The following is a 19,817-nucleotide window of genomic DNA, read 5'->3' on the forward strand; positions in this document are numbered from 1 at the left end:
CAAATAATTCAGATGATTCTTGAAGATTACACATCATCTTACAATCTGATTCTACACTCCACATGGTCTTGAGCGTCACTTTAAAACAACGCAAAGTCAGGGCCATTCAGCTAACCAGACTTGGCTGGGCCAATCAGAATGTGGAACTTACTTGGCTTTCTGCTCCAGAAGGCTTGAGAGTGAATGGATGGAAAGGCTGTGCCTAGATTCAGTTGCTGAAGGCGGGAGCATTCTTTCAGGACAAGGACTGGGAAAAGCAAAGGACTGGGATTGGTCCAGACCTAAAGGGCAAAAGGTATCAGGACAAGAATATTACAAATTACACAGTGAAAACAGCAACATGTTTCCTAAGGAGTTTAATTTGAAAAGAAATTCTATTATCCTTGCAAATAGTTGACTATGATGTATAACTGACCCACATTATTAAGGATTCAGCATTAATAATAAAACTAATCAGCAGTAAGGGAAAAGCCATTGATTACCATTCTCTGAACACGTCTGCATGTCAAGCAAAATGCTGAACTTGCTCTAAGCCGTTGCCTCCCACAATGTTATGTCACAGGGGAGAAGTCTCTGGTAAGCAGGCAACCATAGGTGCAGTGAGGATGAAGCTACTCAGGCTAAAGATTTCCCAGGTACAGCAAGCATAGACTTCTCCTCCTTCTTGCTCTCTACAGCTCACTCACTCGTACTCAGATAAAAGGACCATGAAAGTCCTGAAACCCTTTCTGCAGAAGCTTACCTAAATGAGTGGAGGCAGACTCTTAGATGCTAGTGGGCTTCTAGCAACAGAATACCGAAGAAAGCTTTTTCTAAGCAATCAATCTCTTGCTCTAGCTCTTTCATTCTTGCCTTGGTGTGATTACAAACTAAAGATCAGAAATGTGGGAGCAAACAACTGTGCTTGTATTTGGATGATTTATGATCCTTGGTGTAACTGTCTCTCCCATCAGCTTTTCCTGTTTGAGATGATTTTTTTCAAGAAATCCCTGCTTGTTTCACCAGTAGGAGACACCATAAATCTGCTGGCAGAATGATGAAACAGAGATGGCTTTGGCTGGGGGCTAAATGAAAATAATGTGACCAATGAGCAGGAAAAAAAATTCAAATATGCTTGATATTTTTTTTTAAATGAAGAGAGAGGTATTAATAAGAACAAATATGCACACTAAACAATTTCTGAAGCCAATTCTTATTTATTAGCATTTTTTTTGAGAGCTTTATGTACCAGTTATAACTTCACAGACCTTGTTTTTAGGCCTTTTTTTTAGTCCTCATTTAAAGATGTATTTTCCATTGAAGAGTGAAAGGGAAGAGTAGAGGAATAGGGAGAGAGAAGAGAAACACTGATGTGAGAGACACCTCAACTTGGCCTCCCACATGCACCCCCAACCAAAGATGGTGAGAAAACCCACAACTGAGGTATATGTGGTTGACAGGAATGGAACCCACCATCTTTTGGTCTGCAAGCCATCGCTCTAACCACTGAACAAAATTAGCCAGAGCTAGGCCTTCCTTCTTAATGCATGATATTATTTCACAACCCACGATCCACAATCATATTCATAAATTTGGTAACAAAGCCTAAGCAGACCTGAATTCACTGTTGATAAACTTTACCTGAACTGATGCAAATCCATTCATTACCTTTATTTATTCTACCCAGCATGGATAGTCACATATTTGACTGCAAACATGGTTCACTAAAGGATGCTGCCCCAGAACTCCCAGGGCTGTGGCAAAACCACTATAGGGCCCAATCTATCTATGCTAATATAAGTTTATGTGGTTGTTAAGCCCTCACGCCGCAATGCCCTCATGCCCATCACATCCATCATCAGGAGGCTGCGTGCACAGGTGGGCGCAGACTTGATGCTGTGTGCACGGAGGTGGGGCCTGGCAGCTAGCTCCACATGGCGTGGCCTGGGGTGCCGCAGTCTTTTTGCATCAAGGGTTCAGGAATTTGGAGAAGGGGCTGACACATAAATGGATACACTGGACAAGAAGTATAAATTTGGAAGGCATGGGGGAAAGCCAGGCGGAAACCAGCTCTCTAGTGGAGTGGCTTGCCGAATTTCTGGACCCATGGCTTTTTATTTACACATTTTGCCCTTTAGCAAAATAAACACACATATCAAAGGTCAGGTTTGATAAACAGGAAAAAATTATCAGGTTAGAGGAACTGCTTTTGGCCTTTCCTCTAGCAGCAGGTAATAATTTGCAGATTTTCAGCCCTGCTGAATATCGAAGCCCATCAGCCTTCTGGTGAACTTCTCGCATTTATTATGACCTGCTGGTCTTAGCTTCTAGCACTGGGGGTCCCGAGGCTTTACATGCCTGCAGGCAGGGACCCTACTCCAGCCTACCTCTTTGGGGCAATTCATCCAGGAGCCTACATCTTTGGGGCGATCTATCGTGGGGCTCCAGAACTGAGAGGGCACAGGCCAGGCTGGGGGGCCCCTTCCGCCTGACTGCAGGAATTTTGTGCACCAGGCCTCTAGTCGATAATAAAAGCATAATGTGCTAATTAGACCGGACAGCCGAATGACCTTCCAGACATCCTTCTGGACAACCTTCCAGACAAAGCCACAGCTGCGAGGTCTGAGGCGAGCCACCGAAGGTGAGTGCACAAATTTCATGCATCAGGCCTCTAGTTTTCAGATAAGGGTATGAGGACCTGCAGCCACAACAAGACTAACAACTCTGCTCCTCCCACATTACACCTGGGGAGCTAAGGCTAGGTCATACAGGTAGGGAGGTGTACAGATGCTGGGACTCCCTAAGCAAAACCTGAACATGCATAGCCAGTCTTGTGGCCGCTACTCTCCAGCAATGCCTCCAGGGCAATGCATGCGTTTGAAAAGGTTCCATCCTCAAACTATTCATCTTTCGAGATCACTGTGATTTCAGCTGTGGGCAGTTTAGCAAATAGGCTTGAGAGAAAATAAGGAACAGGGAAGGAGTCAAGAGATAAAAATGAAACTAGTGTGGAAGATGGGAAAAGGAACTGAGGAGGAGTGAGTACAAATAGGAACTGAGGAAGGCTCCAGGCCAGGAAATGTGGAAACCAGTTCAACTGCTAACACACAGAAACTTTCTTTTTGAGCTTTGTATCTCAGCTTCAGTACACCTGTTATGAAGAAGAGGCAGGCAGTATGCATCCTCAGGGCAAACATGCAGTAACATGATAGCAGTAATCCTTCTGAGTATCTGATGTGTTGCAGGCACTCAACTGAGAGCCATCTCATTTTGCCTTCTTCACCATGGCAAAGTAGATATTCATATCCCCATTGCAAATGAGGAAACTGAGGTCCAACTGTAGCTGGAGAAATCACTGGGTCAAATTTTTCCGACTTTAGTGGTAGTGGGTGGCTCTTGCAGTATCTTTAGAAAAAGACTTTTCTAAGACTCCCATGGGAGAATGAATGTATTTTATTGGTGTGTAATTATATTTTCTGGTCTGCAGGGTTCAATGTCCCTTAGCCTAGTCCTGAAAAGAGTGCAGACGGGGCTCCAGCAGAATCAAAGAGTAGGGCCAGTATCCAGAGTGTCCATTCCATGGTGGAGCAGGGCATGATTTAGTGTCAGGCTACATTTAGTACATCAGTACACTGTGTGAAGTCTACATGGCTGTGGGTCACAGGGTGAGTAGAGGGAGGTAAGAACACCATAAGCTGGGAATCTGAGGTGAGCAGCGAGAGAGAGGGGCTTCTTTGTTCAGGAGCTTAAAAATTAAATATTCCTGTACTTGCGGTGGCATGCCTATTTCTGGCTACTGACTTATTCCCTGGTGTGACTGACTAACAGATAAGCAACATCCCACGTCATGCAGACCTCACTGGGCATGGGTCCATTGTCTAGTGCCTTCCCACAGTGATCTTTAGGTAATAAACTTGGAGACTATTAACTGCAATTCCCTGGCAAAGCTGTATAAATGGCATGTCTCTATTACCTAATCTTCCTTTTACTCCTTCCCTGTTAATAACCAGGTTATTATAATGGTTATCACAAAGAAGTTAAATGTGTCCAACCAAGGTTAATCAGTAACTTCAAAATTGAGGTGCAAAAACATAAACACTGTATATAATCAATGTGATATATACTAACCTCTATCTAAAGCAACTGAATGACAGGTCCACCAGTCACTCTGACATGTACTGATACCAGGGGGCAGACACTCAACGCAGGAGCTGCCCCCTGGTGGTGAGTGCGCTCCCACAGGGGGAGTGCTGCTCTGCTGACTGACCTGTTCCTGGAGGCCCACCAGCCAGCAGCAGTAGCCACTCACTCCCTCAGTAGTCCTGCAGGTCCAATCTCTAGAGAACAGGCCAGGCACCAACAGACCAGTACCACTAGCACAGGGCCACTAGCCTCCTGAAAGTTGGCCTCAGGCACCGCAGCTGCTTCCCCTCCCTAGACACTCTGCAAGGAAGAAATCTTGACAATCCCTGCGAACGTCAGGGACAGATCTGGATCCTGGGCAGGCAAGGGCATCCCACCACCTGCCCAAAGGGCAGATTGCGTTCTCCCCCCACCGACCCCTCCATCCCATACCCTTTGGGACAGGCGCCAGATGCAGGCAAGTGCCACTGCAGCAGACGAGCTTCTCCTGATCAGGACTGACTGGGCGTGAGCCTGTGGCAGGTGCAGCAGGATCAGGATGAGCGAGAGTGGTAGGCAGTAGCAGCAGGTGGCGCTGGACTGCCAGTTTCAGCACAATCCCCACAGGCCACACTGAGGGACCCCACCCATGTACAAATTCATGCACCAGGCCTCTAGTGTGACATAAGTCACCCTGCTTCTCACATATTTTACTCATCTCTCAAGGAACACGTAAAAACCCTGAAGGGTCAGATTGATCTTATTATCAAGGTAACAAATATAAAAGAAAAACCAAGGTCCATGAATTTGGGAACCTCTGTGCCATTACACCTTTCTTATTTGGGGTACAAGGCTCTTCCAAGCCAAAGGAACCTATAAAAGCAAGTCACGTTAGCTGATGACTGACTGGTTGGTATTCCTGAAATGGACAGAGTTTTTACTTCTAAGATGACATATTTCTATGGCTTTTCCCCTACTATGAGAATTACTGAAACTTCAGTAGTGATCATTACATTTCCATATATACTGGAAGTTTTACACATACACATTTGTAAGTTAAAAATCTCTCTAACCTGTCTCAATCTGCTTCAGTTGCAATTTTAAATCAGCCACCTGCATAGTTAACCTCCTTACAGAAGCATCATAATTTAATATCCGGGCCTTCAGCTTTGCAGAATGCTCAGTCTGAAAAGATTTAAAGAAGGGAAGAAATCAATGTAAAAGAAATCCCAGTTCACTTCAAAAGGAACAAGTCTTTTATAGGGCTTATTCTCTTTTCCATTTTGCCCATTCTGAGCAGCTTCATGCCTGTGGTCCACAGGTCCCTAGAAAACAATAGAGCACACAAACAAGTTTGCCACCTCCATTTGCACTCATCTCTAAGAACAGTTCTATAAGGTATGAGGCAGACACCAGAGTGTCAACAATTCTAAGTCACAGGGCAAGAATCAAGAGACATTACTAGAGGGCACAACCGAGACTGGGACAATTTCTGTTTATGAGTGCGCTTTCCTTGGGATTTTATTACTGTTATAAATATAGTTATATCATCACCCAAGAATTTCTCAGGTGAGAAGGTTACCTTAGAATAGTGGGGGGATAATTTTTGATGTTAAAACCAATCTGATTTACACTGGTGTGACACACACCAAGCTTACATGTGTACACAGTGGATCAGACTAACACCCGACCAAATAAAGATCAGTACTCACTTCACTTTGCAGCTGTCTCTGCAGAGCCTCCTTGTGAGTTTCAAACTTCTTATGCCCTAACACGAAAGCAGCTCCTGCTTCCTTCAACTGTTTCTGCAAATTTACCAGTTCAGGAGGTGGTTGAGCTATAACGAAGAAGGTAAAAAAGCCTGGTGATTATCAACAGTAAGTTTTCCCATCTCACTTAGCAAAAGCAGCTAAAGATATTTTAAATTGTTCTTTCTTTTCTTTGTACACATGTAGTTAATACCATATTAATTCTATGGAATGGACTAAGAGCACAAATTTCAGAAGAGTTTAATGCATGCAGAGGCAAAGTTCACTACTCTTTTCTAATGCAAATGAAAGAAATTCTTTCAAATCCTTTAACTAACCTGAAAGCCCACCTCTTTCCTCTATCACACACAGGAGGCATAAAAGGAGTTCTCCATCAAAACCTGTTAAGTACCCCTAGGTCTAATCTGATCTGTGCACCAGTCAGCAACACTCAGGGTTCAAGCAGACATCAGATGGAGTTCCACCATTTCAGTCACTGAAGAACCACTAAAGGGTGATTCATGTAGGTTAGCCACTAAGGGTGGTATAGTTCTCTGGGCTAGTAATGGGGCCATGCTGTTAACTCCGTGGGCCCAAAGTAGGAGTGGGGAAACTTTCTTCTGCCAAGGGCCATTGGGATATTTATTTGTAGTTAGTTATTTATTTTTAAATATATTTTATTGGTTTTTTACAGAGGGGAAGGGAGAGAGATAGAGAGCCAGAAACATCGATGAGAGAGAAACATCGATCAGCTGCCTCCTGCACATCCCCCATTGGGGATGTGCCCGCAACCCAGGCACATGCCCTTGACCGGAATCGAACCTGGGACCCTTCAGTCTGCAGGCCGACGCTCCATCCACTGAGCCAAACCGGTTTTGACATGGATATTTATAACATCATTTGCAGGTCATACAAAATTATCAACTTAATTAGCCTCCTATATTTGGTCAAACATTTAATTAACTCACCCCTAATGCCTTGGCAGGGCCAGATCAAAAGATTTTATGGGTCTTCTATAGCCTGTGGGCAGGACAGTCTCCACACTTGGCCTAAACCATCAGGGAGGGAAGAATTCCCAGAATTGGGAGAGAAAGATCTGGCACAGGCACAGAGCAATGGTGAGAGGTCATCCTGTAAGCACTGGATCTTGCCTTGCTGAGAGGCACAGGGCCAGCCCACAGCCAATATATACAGTGGGGGTGAGGATGCAATGGTGGAGAGGGAATAATAACCTCAACCTCACTCTCATTCCTCCTTCTCAATGGCCAAATCTGAGCAGCAGAAAGTGAGGGGAGATTTGTACAACCCAGAAGGCAGATTTGTAGTTTAAAGATACTTCTTAGTGACACTAATAATATACTATAGTAATAGCAAGCAAAAAAGGAAGTAACTTCAAATTGAGAATCTTAATTTTATAAAAATTTTCCTGATTGAAGCCTTCCTTACAGATACAAAGCATAGTGTCATAATATTAAGCTAATATGAATTACAAAGACATGCAAATCAGGAAAAAGACATACGGTTAAAAAGATGCAAGTTTTCATTTCTGCTCTCTTCCAGTTGTTGTTTAAGTAATTTATTTTGAGCCTGAAGCTCTAATTTCTCTTCTTTTAGAAGCAAATAGCCACTCATCTCTTTCATCTCTTCATTCAGCAGGTGGTTTTGCTTGGTTATTGCCAAGAACTGGGCCTTGAGAGATTCGAGTTCAAGCTGGAATTGAAAAAAAAAACTTGCATTTGAACAGTTACTGCAGTACTTCTTATGCAAAAACTGGCAGGCTGCTATAAACTGGGTGTCATAGTAAGTAAGGTCACTGGACAGAGGACTCATTCTCTGCAGTAAGAAGAACCTGATTCCAACATGGAAGCTCATCTTTGCCCTAGAAGGGGCGGGGGAAGTTCATCCAACCTTATACTTATGCAGAAGAACCCTGGCCTACAAAGCAAGTGCTTCAGATTAAGTTTGTTGCCCATTTTCCAGATACAACTAAGGTCCCAATAGCAATCACAGACTGCAGCAATGTTTATAAAAATGAAAAGCTGAGCTATCACAAACATGCTGTGGTGCTTTCCTTTTTTTATACATTTCATGTTTACATACAAAAGTCTACAATGTTCTCAAATAAATAGATCATTACAGCTGCAAAAATACATTTTATGTGCAGGATATATCCAGGTACATCAAGTTCCAGCTCTGTCCTTCAGAGAGCACACGTGATGAACAGCAAGAAAATAAATGGCATGTGAAAAACACATCTCATTCTGTTTTATCCTGTAAGATCCCAATGTAATGACAGGAATGTTCACCTTCTGCTGATGGGAAGGAAGGAGAGGCTAAGGCAGAAACTAAAAGCACTGGCCACCTGCTATGGGCTAGGCACATAGGTCAGCTCACCACGGAACCTCAACCACCCCAATGATTAAGGAACTTGTTCCAGGCAACAAGCAGGAAGGACTAAAAGGAAGAACTACTAAATTAACTTAAGTTGGGCCTTCTTAGTCATAAAATAAACAGTCTAAACACATCAAGCTAAATAATGTATGGCTGAAACTAAAATTTCATCTACTGCCTTGAAGTTTTATCGACTTCAAAAAACAATAGGCTTAGCAATTACCTCAAGTTCTTTCACACGAGTTGCAGAATGATTGCATTCTTCTTCCTGTTTTGAATTGGTAGCCATGGACTGCTCTTGCACAAGAATAGGTTTTACTGAAAGAGAAAGCCAACCAATTAAAGATGTTTTTCTAGTGAATAAAAACTCATTTAAGAATTTATGTACAATGTCAGACCTAATGACGATTATTTCATCATCTAAAATAGCAGGTGTCATAGTCAAAAATCAGTAGGGAAAGTAAGAAATAAGTCCTATTACCCAACAGGTGATGGGAAGTCTTAATGGTCACATATATTGTGAACTTTCTTCCACTACACATACCAACCAGTTGCACCAGCTGCTCAGAGCCCTCATACACAAAGATCTGAATTTCCTTAAATACAAAGATTTGTCTTATGATTTTAATGTCTATTTCATCATTTCCACTTCATTCAATATGAGTCTATGCAGATATATCATTAAAAAAAAATTAGCTGACTACATGATGGTACTAATTCCTAAGAAGTATTAGTCTAGTTTTCACAAGATAGTCACAGAGGAGCAGCCACACACTGGGTGACCTTATGGGTCCTTATCAAGTACCCAGCTCTGGTTCCTTTGAAATTTCTACTTAAGTTCACTTCTTTTCATAGACAAGTTTCTACAAATATACTGAGACATAAAATATCAAGAGATTGAAAAATTATTCAACTTTCCTACTCCTGGGTTAGTTATAAAACAGTTTAGGAAGTTATATGTCAGGTAAAAATATCATGAGGCATAAACATATGTTACAAGTAAAAGAAATAAGGAAAGAGGTCACAGGGAATGGAGAAGTTAAAATTTTCCATAAGTAAAAAATGAAGTCTCTCATGCTTAAAACCACAATGAGATATCACCTCCCACCTGTTAGAACAGCTATCATCAATAAATGGATAAATAACAAGTGCTGGCCAAGATGTGGAAAAAAGAGAACCCTCATACACTGTTGGTGGGAATGCAGATTGGTGCAGCCACTATGGAAAAACAGTGTGAAGTCACTCTCCCCACCCCCACCCCCCCAAAAAAAATAATAATAAGAGCGGCCATATGTTCTAATAATTCTACTTCTCAGTATATGTAAAAAACAACAACATGCCAATTTGAAAAGACATACATGTGCACCCACATGTTCACTGCAGCATTACTAGTAACAGACAAGATTTGGAAGCAACCTAGACTACCATCAATAAATGAATGTGTGGATACAGAAGATGTGATATATTACTCAGCCACTGAAATGAATAATATCTTGCCACCTGTGACAACATGGATGAATCTAAAGGATATTATGATGAAATAAGTTACAGAGAAAAACAAATACCTTATGATTTAACTTACATGTGGAATCTTAAGAAATAAAAATAAACAAAACAAAACAGACAGGCCCATAAATATTGATAACAAGCAAGTGGTGGTCAAAGGGGAGGGAGGAAAGTAGATGGGGGAAGAAAAACCTCCTGAATACCCTACCTCTCTCAGGTTAAGGTCATTTTTGATACGTAAAATTAAAAGAACAAAATAATGATTAATTTTGTAGTAAAAGTAAAATGTAAGCTACACACACACATATAAATTTAGAACAGGCCCAATTTAGGAAGCTAATAACCTATACCAGAAATTTACAAATGCAGCTTTCTTCTCCACAAGAATCACCTTTATTCTTCCTGTCCTCTTCACCCAGTCTGTTAGATCTATCAATGTAGTCATCCTTTAGCTCAAGTTGATACCTGAGAATTAGAATGACCAAAATGATTTTCTTGTCACTTTCCTGAACAGATTCCTATCAATGTATGGGTTTCTGTGGCACCCAGGCACCTAAGGGCATGAACATGGCCATGCATAACTTCAAGGACTATCAGTACCAAAGCCCAGAGATCCAAATTCTGAATATAAAACCTGCTACAATCCTTTAATTTGGTCCCCAAAACTCGTTATTGTGAGGTTATTGAGAACAATTATTCCATGGTGGTCTGGATTGGCACACAAAAGTAAATTAAGTTCAATTTACACTGGTACAACTGACTCTAAATCCCAAGAACAAGAAGTCAGTCACATCCACCTGCCTTGCCTTGCACCCCATCCCCACCCCAAAGAACTTTTGCCCTCAAGGGCTGGGCATAGGGTTCGGGGCCAACTTCGACCACCCTCATATCTGGGTTAGCAATACCAAAAGCACACTTTCAAGTTTTACTTATCTCCACCAACTGCCACTAGCAGACGTTTCAGTTGAGATAGATGGTGAGTATCCTGTGAATTCCCACCCTTGCTCAAGTCATAGAGGATACCCAAACCAGACAACATCAAACAGTACATGATCTGCGAAGCAGTGGGAAAATTAACATACACATTTACTCATTCATTTAGTCCTAAGGGTTTAACAACTACAGACATGTCAGCATTTGCTATTATACTCGAGAAGCTGACATACTATATGTATGTCATCATTTCAAAATCTATACATGGAAAGGTACTATATTTTAATTAGAATTCTTTTAAAGAATAAGCTCAGTACTATGTAATGTAAGTACTATGTAATGTAATCTCATGACAAATTACGGGCAAGGCAGTAAAAAGAGACCACTTATTAAGACATACCAAAAGTTAGTTGAGTCATCTCTTCACCACAAATTCATTTACTCAATGAATATTATATGAACACCTGTGTGCTAGACACTACACTGAGCACTGTAGAGAAAAGTTACCATATGGGCTTGATGTCTGCACTGAGTAGTTAATCACTGCAACACATTAAAACTCAGATTATAGGGAAGTCATAGTAACCATAGTTATCATATTTTCCTTTTCCTGTATAATTTTTTTGCTCCATTGTTAATTTCCATTTATTTCTTTTGATTCTGGCTTTGCAGAATCTTGAAGGAATACAGGGCACATGTTACCTGATAAGCACTAAAACCACTAGGCAGAATAATTTATAAATTGATAGATACCTCCATCGTAGTGGCAAGTATGAGGCGGGAGAGGAAAAGAGAACTAAAAGGGATTATAATTCCAGCCCTGGTCAGCCTGATTCAGATGGTTGAAGCACTGTCCAGTGCATTGGAAGGTCATGGGATCAATTCCTGATCAGGGCACATACAGGAGGCAACAGATCAATATTTCTCTCTCATGCTGATTTTTACCTGTCTCTCTCCTTTCCTCCCTAAAATTATTTTTTTTTTTTAAAAAAGTGAATTTTTAAAAAGTTGATCAACCTGTGGGTCGCGACCCCTTTGGTGGTTGAACGACCCTTTCACAGGGGTCGCCTAAGACCATCCTGCATAACAGCTATTTACATTACGATTCATAACAGTAGCAACATTACAGTTATGCAGTAGCAACGAACATAATTTTATGGTTGGGTCACAACATGAGAAACCGTATTTAAAAGGTCAGAAGGTTGAGAATAACTGCCTTAGATCAACCACTTTTATAGTTTATCTACAATGTGAGCTGAGCAACTCACAATGTGCCATAAAATGAAAGCAAATCACAGACCCTCAATACATGTTAGAAAAGCTATGAGTAAGAAAGAGCAGAGGATGCTATTCCCTATACTGTTATCTTAAATATTCATGGGAAAGGCTTGACTGTCAATAAAAAACGTATTTTTTTAAACACTATCACCATAAAATGTTAAGTCTTATCTACTTCACTAGTATTGCTGTGTTTCCATCAACTTATTCCAAATCTATTACTTGTTTAAGAACACCAAACAATTTCTTTAGAATTTCATTCTTGAGCTTTTGGTCACAGGTCTCCTCCATGCTCTTTATATTCAGGATCCTGTCTCCTAAGTGCATCAGCCACACTTTTATGATTTTCTTCTGTAGCCTCTGATATTAGCAAAAATATAAAAAGCAAAAAAATAAAACTGTAATTGCTGAAGTAAAGACTTTAGGAGAAAAAAATAACATAATTTTAGCTCCACAAGCTAAAACTGTTATGTGACTGTCACTGCTGGGAAGTAACTGGAAAGAGCTGGAGTTCTCCATCTATTTTATGAACTGACCAAGTTATGTGGGATCTGAAGTAGCAGATGGAGCAGCATGGTGCACCAGGCTGCAGGGAGTGTGCAAGTTTCAAGACCAAAGTGCTTTTCATAGAAGATGATGAACACTTAAAAAATGATTGCAGGTAATAAATGGCCATAATAAATTCAGAGAAAAGCTACATACCAAACTTAAGTTAGTGTACTTTTGCTTTAGTACTTATTTCTTCAGTAAGATTATTTCTGTGAGGTTTAACTGATCAGCCCATAGGTATGAAAGACAAAAGATTTGTTTCTGATATTTAATAATCTAGTGATTGAATACTGAAGAGTGCTGAACAATAGAAAAAGATAGATAGGTCAATCAGAACTTCCAAATACTGAAGAATGGAATGGTCTTCCCTTGGATCGAGCCAGGTAAGTGCTAGGGAATGCTGACCATTCCAAGCAAAGGATAAAAGCTCTATGTGTTAGCACCCTCTGCTGACTAACATGTAAAGCAAAGGAGCAGTAAACTATACTTATTAGCTTACTAGATGCCTGGTGCACAAATTCATGAATGGCAGGGGTCCCTCCACCTGGCTGATCACGGTGGTCTCACACAGTCCTGATCTTCTCACCCAGTCCCAATTGGGGCTGGGGTGGGATCACAGGAGGGCTCCAGGGCAAGTCTGGTCCTGTCTTGCCTGGTCCTGATGGGCCCCACCCCAGCAGCAAGCAACTTACTGGTTGGAACATCTGCCCCCGGGTGGTCAGTGCAAGTCGTAGCGACCAGTCAGTTGACCACTCGGTCAGACACTTAGCATATCATGCCTTTATATATATAGGTTGTAACTCACAGCACAGAATGTTCAGCATGAACTTTCCCCTGCCCCTGGTCTTGGAGACCGCATGTTCTTCTAAGGCTCTGCTCACCAAATTCAGCTGCCACATGAAGTAAATTGCATTGTGTGCGTGGAAACCCTTTGTAGGCTCCATTGCTGTGTCTTTACTTCGTTGCAGTTCCAATTACTCCAACATAAAGACAGACACCCTCATTATCAGGTAACACCATCATGGTAAGACCCCTGCTCAGCCTACTGCAGTGGTTTTTAAATAGGCCATGGGTCGCCCCAGATGGTTTGGTAGAGTAGGTACAGCCGCAGCCTGCGAACTAAAGGGTCCTAGGTTTGATTCCGGTCAAAGACACATTCCTGGATTGCGGGCTTAATCCCCAGTATGGAGCACATGCAGGAGGCGATGGATTCTCTCTCATCATTGATGTTTCTCTCTCTCTCTCTCTCACTCTGCCTTCCTCTCTGAAATCAATAAAAATAGTAAGTAGGCCATTAATCAAACGTTGCTGCTCTCCATCCAGTCCCCTCAAGCCCTCTTTTGCTTTGACCCTCCCCACACACACACTCTGCTGCGGTCTGTAAAATGGGGTCAGGATTTCTACTTCAACCAAGGGCAAAGCTTCCACATGGCCCTCCTTCCCCGACTGTCTTTGCCCCCAGTCCTGTGGGGTTTCTCCCTCCTTCCCCTCCATCTAACTTGGTGGGCCCTGCTCTGCCCCCTCCTCATGTGACCTCCTGTCTGCAGCCTCCCACTTTCTCCTCTGGGGGCAGAGCTCTCCAAAGGCTGTGTGGGAATGGAGCGGGCTGTGCAGAGTGGGGTGGGGCAGACAAGGCAGTACAGGGTGTGCAGTGGTGGAGAGCTCTGTGGGCCAAGTCCAACCTTTGGAGAAGAGCTGGGGTGACAGGTCACCGGGAGGAGGAGGGAGGGATGTAGACCTTGTCCCGTGGGAGAGGCACTGGGTTCCTTGGCTGTCCCCACACAACAGCTTTTCTAGGCCCCTGCACAGCTATCATCCTCCACCTCTTGCTGCCTCCGCCTCAAGTTTTGGACTCAGTTTCTTTGACTCAGCCCCACCCCCCTCTCAGCTGCGTTCCAGGAGCCTGAGGCTGCACCTTGGCTTTGGGCAGCTATGCCTGGCCTGCCCCCTATAATGGTGTTACCCACTCTCCTGGAGTAGTTAGTGAAACTTAAATAAATATAAGCAGCTCTGAAGATTATAAATTGAGCACTGAGAAGGCCACAGGCTGCGGAGGGCTGCATAGTCCAGGCTCTCAGCATAGAAGCCTCCCCAGCCACCCGGTCCCTGCTGGCTCCCGCCCCCACCTGCCTCTGCCCAGGGCTCAAGACAAACCCCAGGAACTTCCTGACAGCTCTCACCTCACATCTCACTTTCCAGTCCAGCCCACCAGTGCCCACAGCAAGCTAACCTACTGGTCCGAGCGTCTGCCCCCTGGTGGTCAGTGCACGTCATAGTGACTGATCGACTGATCCAGTGGTCAAACTCACAGTGGAACTCCAGTAGAGGGAATAATTTGCATATTAGGCTTTTATTACGTAAGATATCAGCGATTTTCAACCTTATTTATCTCTGACACACATAAACTACTAAAATTCTGCAGCATGCCAAAAATATATTTGCCCATTTAAAAAAAACACAACAGGTATATTTTTGAATCGTTCACAATGAACCGCTATTTTGTGTTGACTGTTGTCTTTTTTTTTTATTTGAAAATCTAAGGAAAAAGAGGTTAACGCCCTTGACTACAGTCAGGTATGTCATGTTTTATATATTCTTGCAGCACACCAGTTGAAAATCGATGGCTTATTTGTCACTTTCCTTTTCTGTCATGATCAATTTACCACTTCAGTACTGCTTAGAACAGAGTAATGTAGCAGAGATGAAAAATAAAATGAATTAAAGCCTATATAAATGATCTAACCACATTAATGAAGACCAGGGCAAATCCACTAAGGAAGTAAGAGTCAACTAACAGTAGAACCTAATGGAAATGAAACCTGTTTCATAAACTAGACTGGTGAGCTTGCCATTAATGGCAGGTACAATGTGAAGAATGAAATAGTGGTGAGCACTTAGTACACACACATCCATCACCCAGTACAAATCAAGTCAGAGCCACTGCATTGAGTTACTACATGCACATGGAACCGTTAGATCTCAATGACTAAACATAAGTGTGTGACTGAACATAATTTGTTAACAGTTGTTAGCTTCTTCAAAGTACTGGTCTGGTTTTACTGTAGCCTGATGATGGTGTCTCACTGCTTTTCATCCCAATAACTAATATTTCAAAAGCAAAATCCTAGTCTTTGTTTCTCTCAACTTATGCCTTTTAAAACTAGCCGAATGCACCTTTACATCCAAGAACTCTACTTGGCAATTAGCATTAGAATAATTAGTAGTATTTGTTTTAAACTCACAGACTCTGAATAGTCAAAATGAAAACATTACTTACAAATCAAAAGCTTCAATTCTTTGCTTCAGTTCTGCTTCTCTGCCTTTTAGGAAATCGATATCTTTCAGTAGAAGCTGTATTTGAGCATAACTTTCTTTTGTTTCCATCTGTAGAGGAAAGCATTAATTGTAGCAAGCAAGCTGAGGAAAATAAGACTGATTTGAACTAATGGACTGCTTCCTACATTCCAGAGAACAAAGTACAGACAATTAGAGGAACAATTTCACTTTTAAAACATTCCATCTCAAGGTATGCATTTTGCCTATTCTAGTTACACAAGAATTTACCTCCTAGTCCAGGGGTGGGCAAACTTTTGGACGCGAGGGCCACAATGGGTTCTTAAACTGGTCCGGAGGGCCGGAACAAAAGCATGGATGGAGTGTGTGTGTGAACTAATATAAATTCAAAGTAAACATCATTACATAAAAGGGTACGGTCTTTTTTTCTTTTAGTTTTATTCATTTCAAACGGGCCGGATCCGGCCCGCGGGCCGTAGTTTGCCCATGGCTTCCCTAGCCCAATGACTGTTACGCTATATTACCCTAATATCCCTTGTGCAGAATATCCTGACACTTCCTTAACATTTTTGTAAGTTCTCCAGAAAAAAAAAAACAAAAAACAAAATGGGGGAACTTAACAAAGTAGAATCCCCATGGTTCAATAGTCGTCTGAAAGTTTCAATTCATGGGCGGTTCTGACTCAGAATGAACAAGCTGGAATGAAACTGTGAAAAATAGATCACACTTACATTTGCGTGTTCACTGAGCAAGGATTTACTGAATATCATGTCAAAAAGCACAGTGAGCTGGATATGAAAAGATGAACAGCTACAGTCCCCATCTTTTAAAAAATTCACAATTTACTGAGGGAGAGAGAAATAATACTACAATGTGATAATTTCACAACCAGAGTCCAGTCTCCACGGCAGGAATGACGCCTAAATGAGTCTATCAATGGGATTCAGGGAAGGCGTCACCAGGAAGCATCATTGAAGCTAAAGTTTGAAGGACAGGACAGTTTTATCAGGGAGAGAAGGGGGTGAACAGTTGGGTGGCAGAGTAAAAGTATGGTGCCTTTTATGAGGATGCCAAGCTTCTCCAGTGCCTTCAGAGAATCTGACTGAATGGAGACAGGCTGTCAACTGGTTGATCTGATCTAGTCACTCACTCATTTTAAGGTTCAAAGTGTTAGTCTGAACACAACCCATCATCTCAAAGACCAGTGCTTCCATTTATTTTTATAGCTAAAATTAACCCAATTCCCAGAAATGCCAGAAAAAATTGGAGAGGGGGTGTGGTCACCATTAATAACTGGGTTTTACTGAGAAGCTCCAAGAAAGGTTGACACTGGAAGGAAGCCTTTTAACTTCAACCATCTCCTGGTATCAGTAGTCCTGGCTGAGGAAACCATGACCCCAACCTAGTTAGGTCTGACAACCCTTGGGAAAGGAACTGTTTTTCCAAAAGAAACAATCCAATCTCTTTTGCTGGCATGCACTCCCCACCATTCCTCAACCTCTTCATGTCCTGTCCAGTCATTTTCTGGGTGACAAGATCAAATGGCCACATGGATGACACTTATAAGCCCCAGACCCTTCTACTGCAGGGACCTTTGCCTTTGCTCAGATGGAAGCACATTGCATTTGGTTTCCAACTTCACCTAGAACCCCAACCTGCAACTCTGTCCTGTTGGTCCACCCTTATTCTTCCATCTGTCTGTATCCCCAGACTTACTCCTTGATGTCTGAGACTGCCACGTAGCTCTCCCTTCTCTCCTGGATTATTAGTCATCCACACTCTGCTCTGGTTCCGCTCACCATCATGCTGAACCCCAATGTCTTCAACTAAACAGGCTGCCTTTCTCAAATGAAATAAATTCAGCTCTATAAAGCTACACTCCTCAACTACGACCATTTTTCTGCCCTCAATGACCTTCCAAATCCTCCCAAGAGCTGCAACAGAACAATCACCTACAACAAGCATGTCAAACTCATGGCCCACAGGCCGCACATGGCCCACAATGAATATGTTTGTGGCTCAGCGAATATAACAGTATGTAGCGTATTAATAAAAATTTCGTAACCTGATTTTTACAATAACCTGATTTACATAATTATTAATTACTAACTACATTTGCTAATGACTGATTATAATTGTGTTGCATTCATTTCCCTTGTGCGCCTTACACGCAGGCGTGCCATTTCTCTCCATTAATACTAGCAGACAATATTTTAGCACCCGATGACCACATCATTAGTCTTGTACTGACTTGTTTGGTATGTGCAACAGGAAATACTTTGCTTTTGGAGAATGAGAAAAGTAGGTTTATTTGCATTGTGCTTATTAATCTGTCCAGTTATTCAGTGTCTGGGAAGTTAATGTTCAATGCAAAATACTAATTTTTATTAAAACGTTCTATTATTTTTTGTTAACGATTACTCATTTATTTTAGCCCTTTGTATCCAGCATGTCTTTATCGAAATAAACCTTTCTATGAAAATTGAAGCTTTTGTTTTGCAGCCCACATAAACTTGGTTCGTGTTAGTGTTTGAAATTCTTGACCTACATGCACTTGGTCTGGTCTACTTCAATTCCAGGTTGCCCACTTCAGCAGTACCCTCAAAACAGCTCGAGAATCCTGTCAGCTTCAGAGAGCTGCTCTGCTCCTTCTGCAACCCCCCGCCACCCAGTGGCCATTCCATACCTCTGGTCCTCTCCTTATCACTTAATTCTCACATCTGCTGCAATTTTAGTGAGGTTGTCTCACGCCCCTGACTCGGACATTCACTTCCACTCTTCCTTCCAGTAATCTCGAAAAAAGAAGTCTTAGTATCCTTTTCAAAGCTGATTCTTCCAGGTGTATTCTTGACCGCAGTCCCTACTAGTCCTCTAGGCCAGTGATGGCGAACCTATGACACGCGTACCATTTTGGGTGACACGCATCGAAAGAGACAAAAAATTGCGTATTCATATATTTGTCTCTCGCAATGGCCAGAGCTGGGCATCACTCGAGTAATATTATTACTCATGTTACTCATGATCAATTACACAATTCTAAAACCAGATGTAAGCATGTACATCAGTGTTGCGTAGCAAAGATACATTGTGAAAACATCCAAGATACACTGTTCCAATATTGGCATTAATATGAAAAGGTTAAGAATTGCACTATAAAGAGATTAATCTTTACTCAAGACACTTTATTTTTACTCGAGTGACAAAATGCCCAATTCTGGAAACGGCCTCATTATTGTCAACATGTGCCTCGGGTAAGCTTCCTGTGCGTTCGGGTGCATTCGGCAAACGGACGCACTTGATCGCCATGTTCATTAGGAGACAGGAGTGGGAAGGTTAGAAGAAAAAGATATAAGGGGAGAAAAATGGCGGAGGTATAAACGGACGTGTCCTGTGCCTTGTCCTGGAGCAGATAAGGGTGAGCAGCTGAAACGGGTAACATACAGCCCGAATAGGCAGAGGATATTCAGCTGAGAGACAGTCTGCAGCTGGGAAAGACAGAGAACTCCCAGAAAAAAAAGGACGGTTGGAGACTGCGGCTGAAACGTCTCCCTGTGTGCCGGCTCAGCAGCGGAGACTGTGCCATCTTGAGTGGCTGTTACAGACAACCAGAGATCAGCTACTAACCTGGAAACAAGGGATCTCAAGCAGCGTGACTGCGTGAACTCAGACGAGCACTGCTTCTTCTCACAGAAAGGTTAGACTTCCCCTAAAGGTGCGGTTTGCAATTCAGGTTGGAGAGAGAACCGCGCGGGGTGAAATCTGCGCCCCACAGAGTCCGTGGCCCTTGGGACCAGCGTGACCCTCAAGTGGGGAAGGGGCCCCACAGGGCTGCTGGCAGAAGGGAACGATAAAAATAAGCACATAGCTGGACTGGATGCAAAAAAGCAGCCTCGGATTCTGCCAGTCTGCCGGGTGCTTGGTGCCAGGGGCGAGTGGGTGCGTGGAGACTGTGCGCAGACCTGGAAGGTGGAGGCTTGCAAATTCGCACAACTTCTCAGGCTCTTGTTGTTACAGTTC

The 19,817-nt window shown here is 42.5% G+C and overlaps 1 pseudogene across 1 annotated transcript in view; it reads right to left on the reverse strand.

Annotated features, from left to right (window-relative positions):
- The window catches only part of LOC308512410 (centriole and centriolar satellite protein OFD1-like), a 160,431-nt pseudogene that overhangs the window by 19,976 nt on the left and 120,638 nt on the right, over positions 1-19,817 (reverse strand). The window contains exons 5-10 of the transcript in view: positions 15,792-15,890; positions 12,199-12,294; positions 10,138-10,211; positions 8,464-8,558; positions 7,377-7,559; positions 152-276 (exon numbers count right to left, since the gene is read on the reverse strand). The product of the transcript in view is annotated as a centriole and centriolar satellite protein OFD1-like (transcript). The remainder of the gene's footprint in view (positions 1-151; positions 277-7,376; positions 7,560-8,463; positions 8,559-10,137; positions 10,212-12,198; positions 12,295-15,791; positions 15,891-19,817) is intronic.

The sequence above is a fragment of the Myotis nattereri genome (genome assembly GCF_964212035.1).
Source record: "Myotis nattereri genome assembly, chromosome: Y".
NCBI lineage: Eukaryota > Metazoa > Chordata > Mammalia > Chiroptera > Vespertilionidae > Myotis > Myotis nattereri.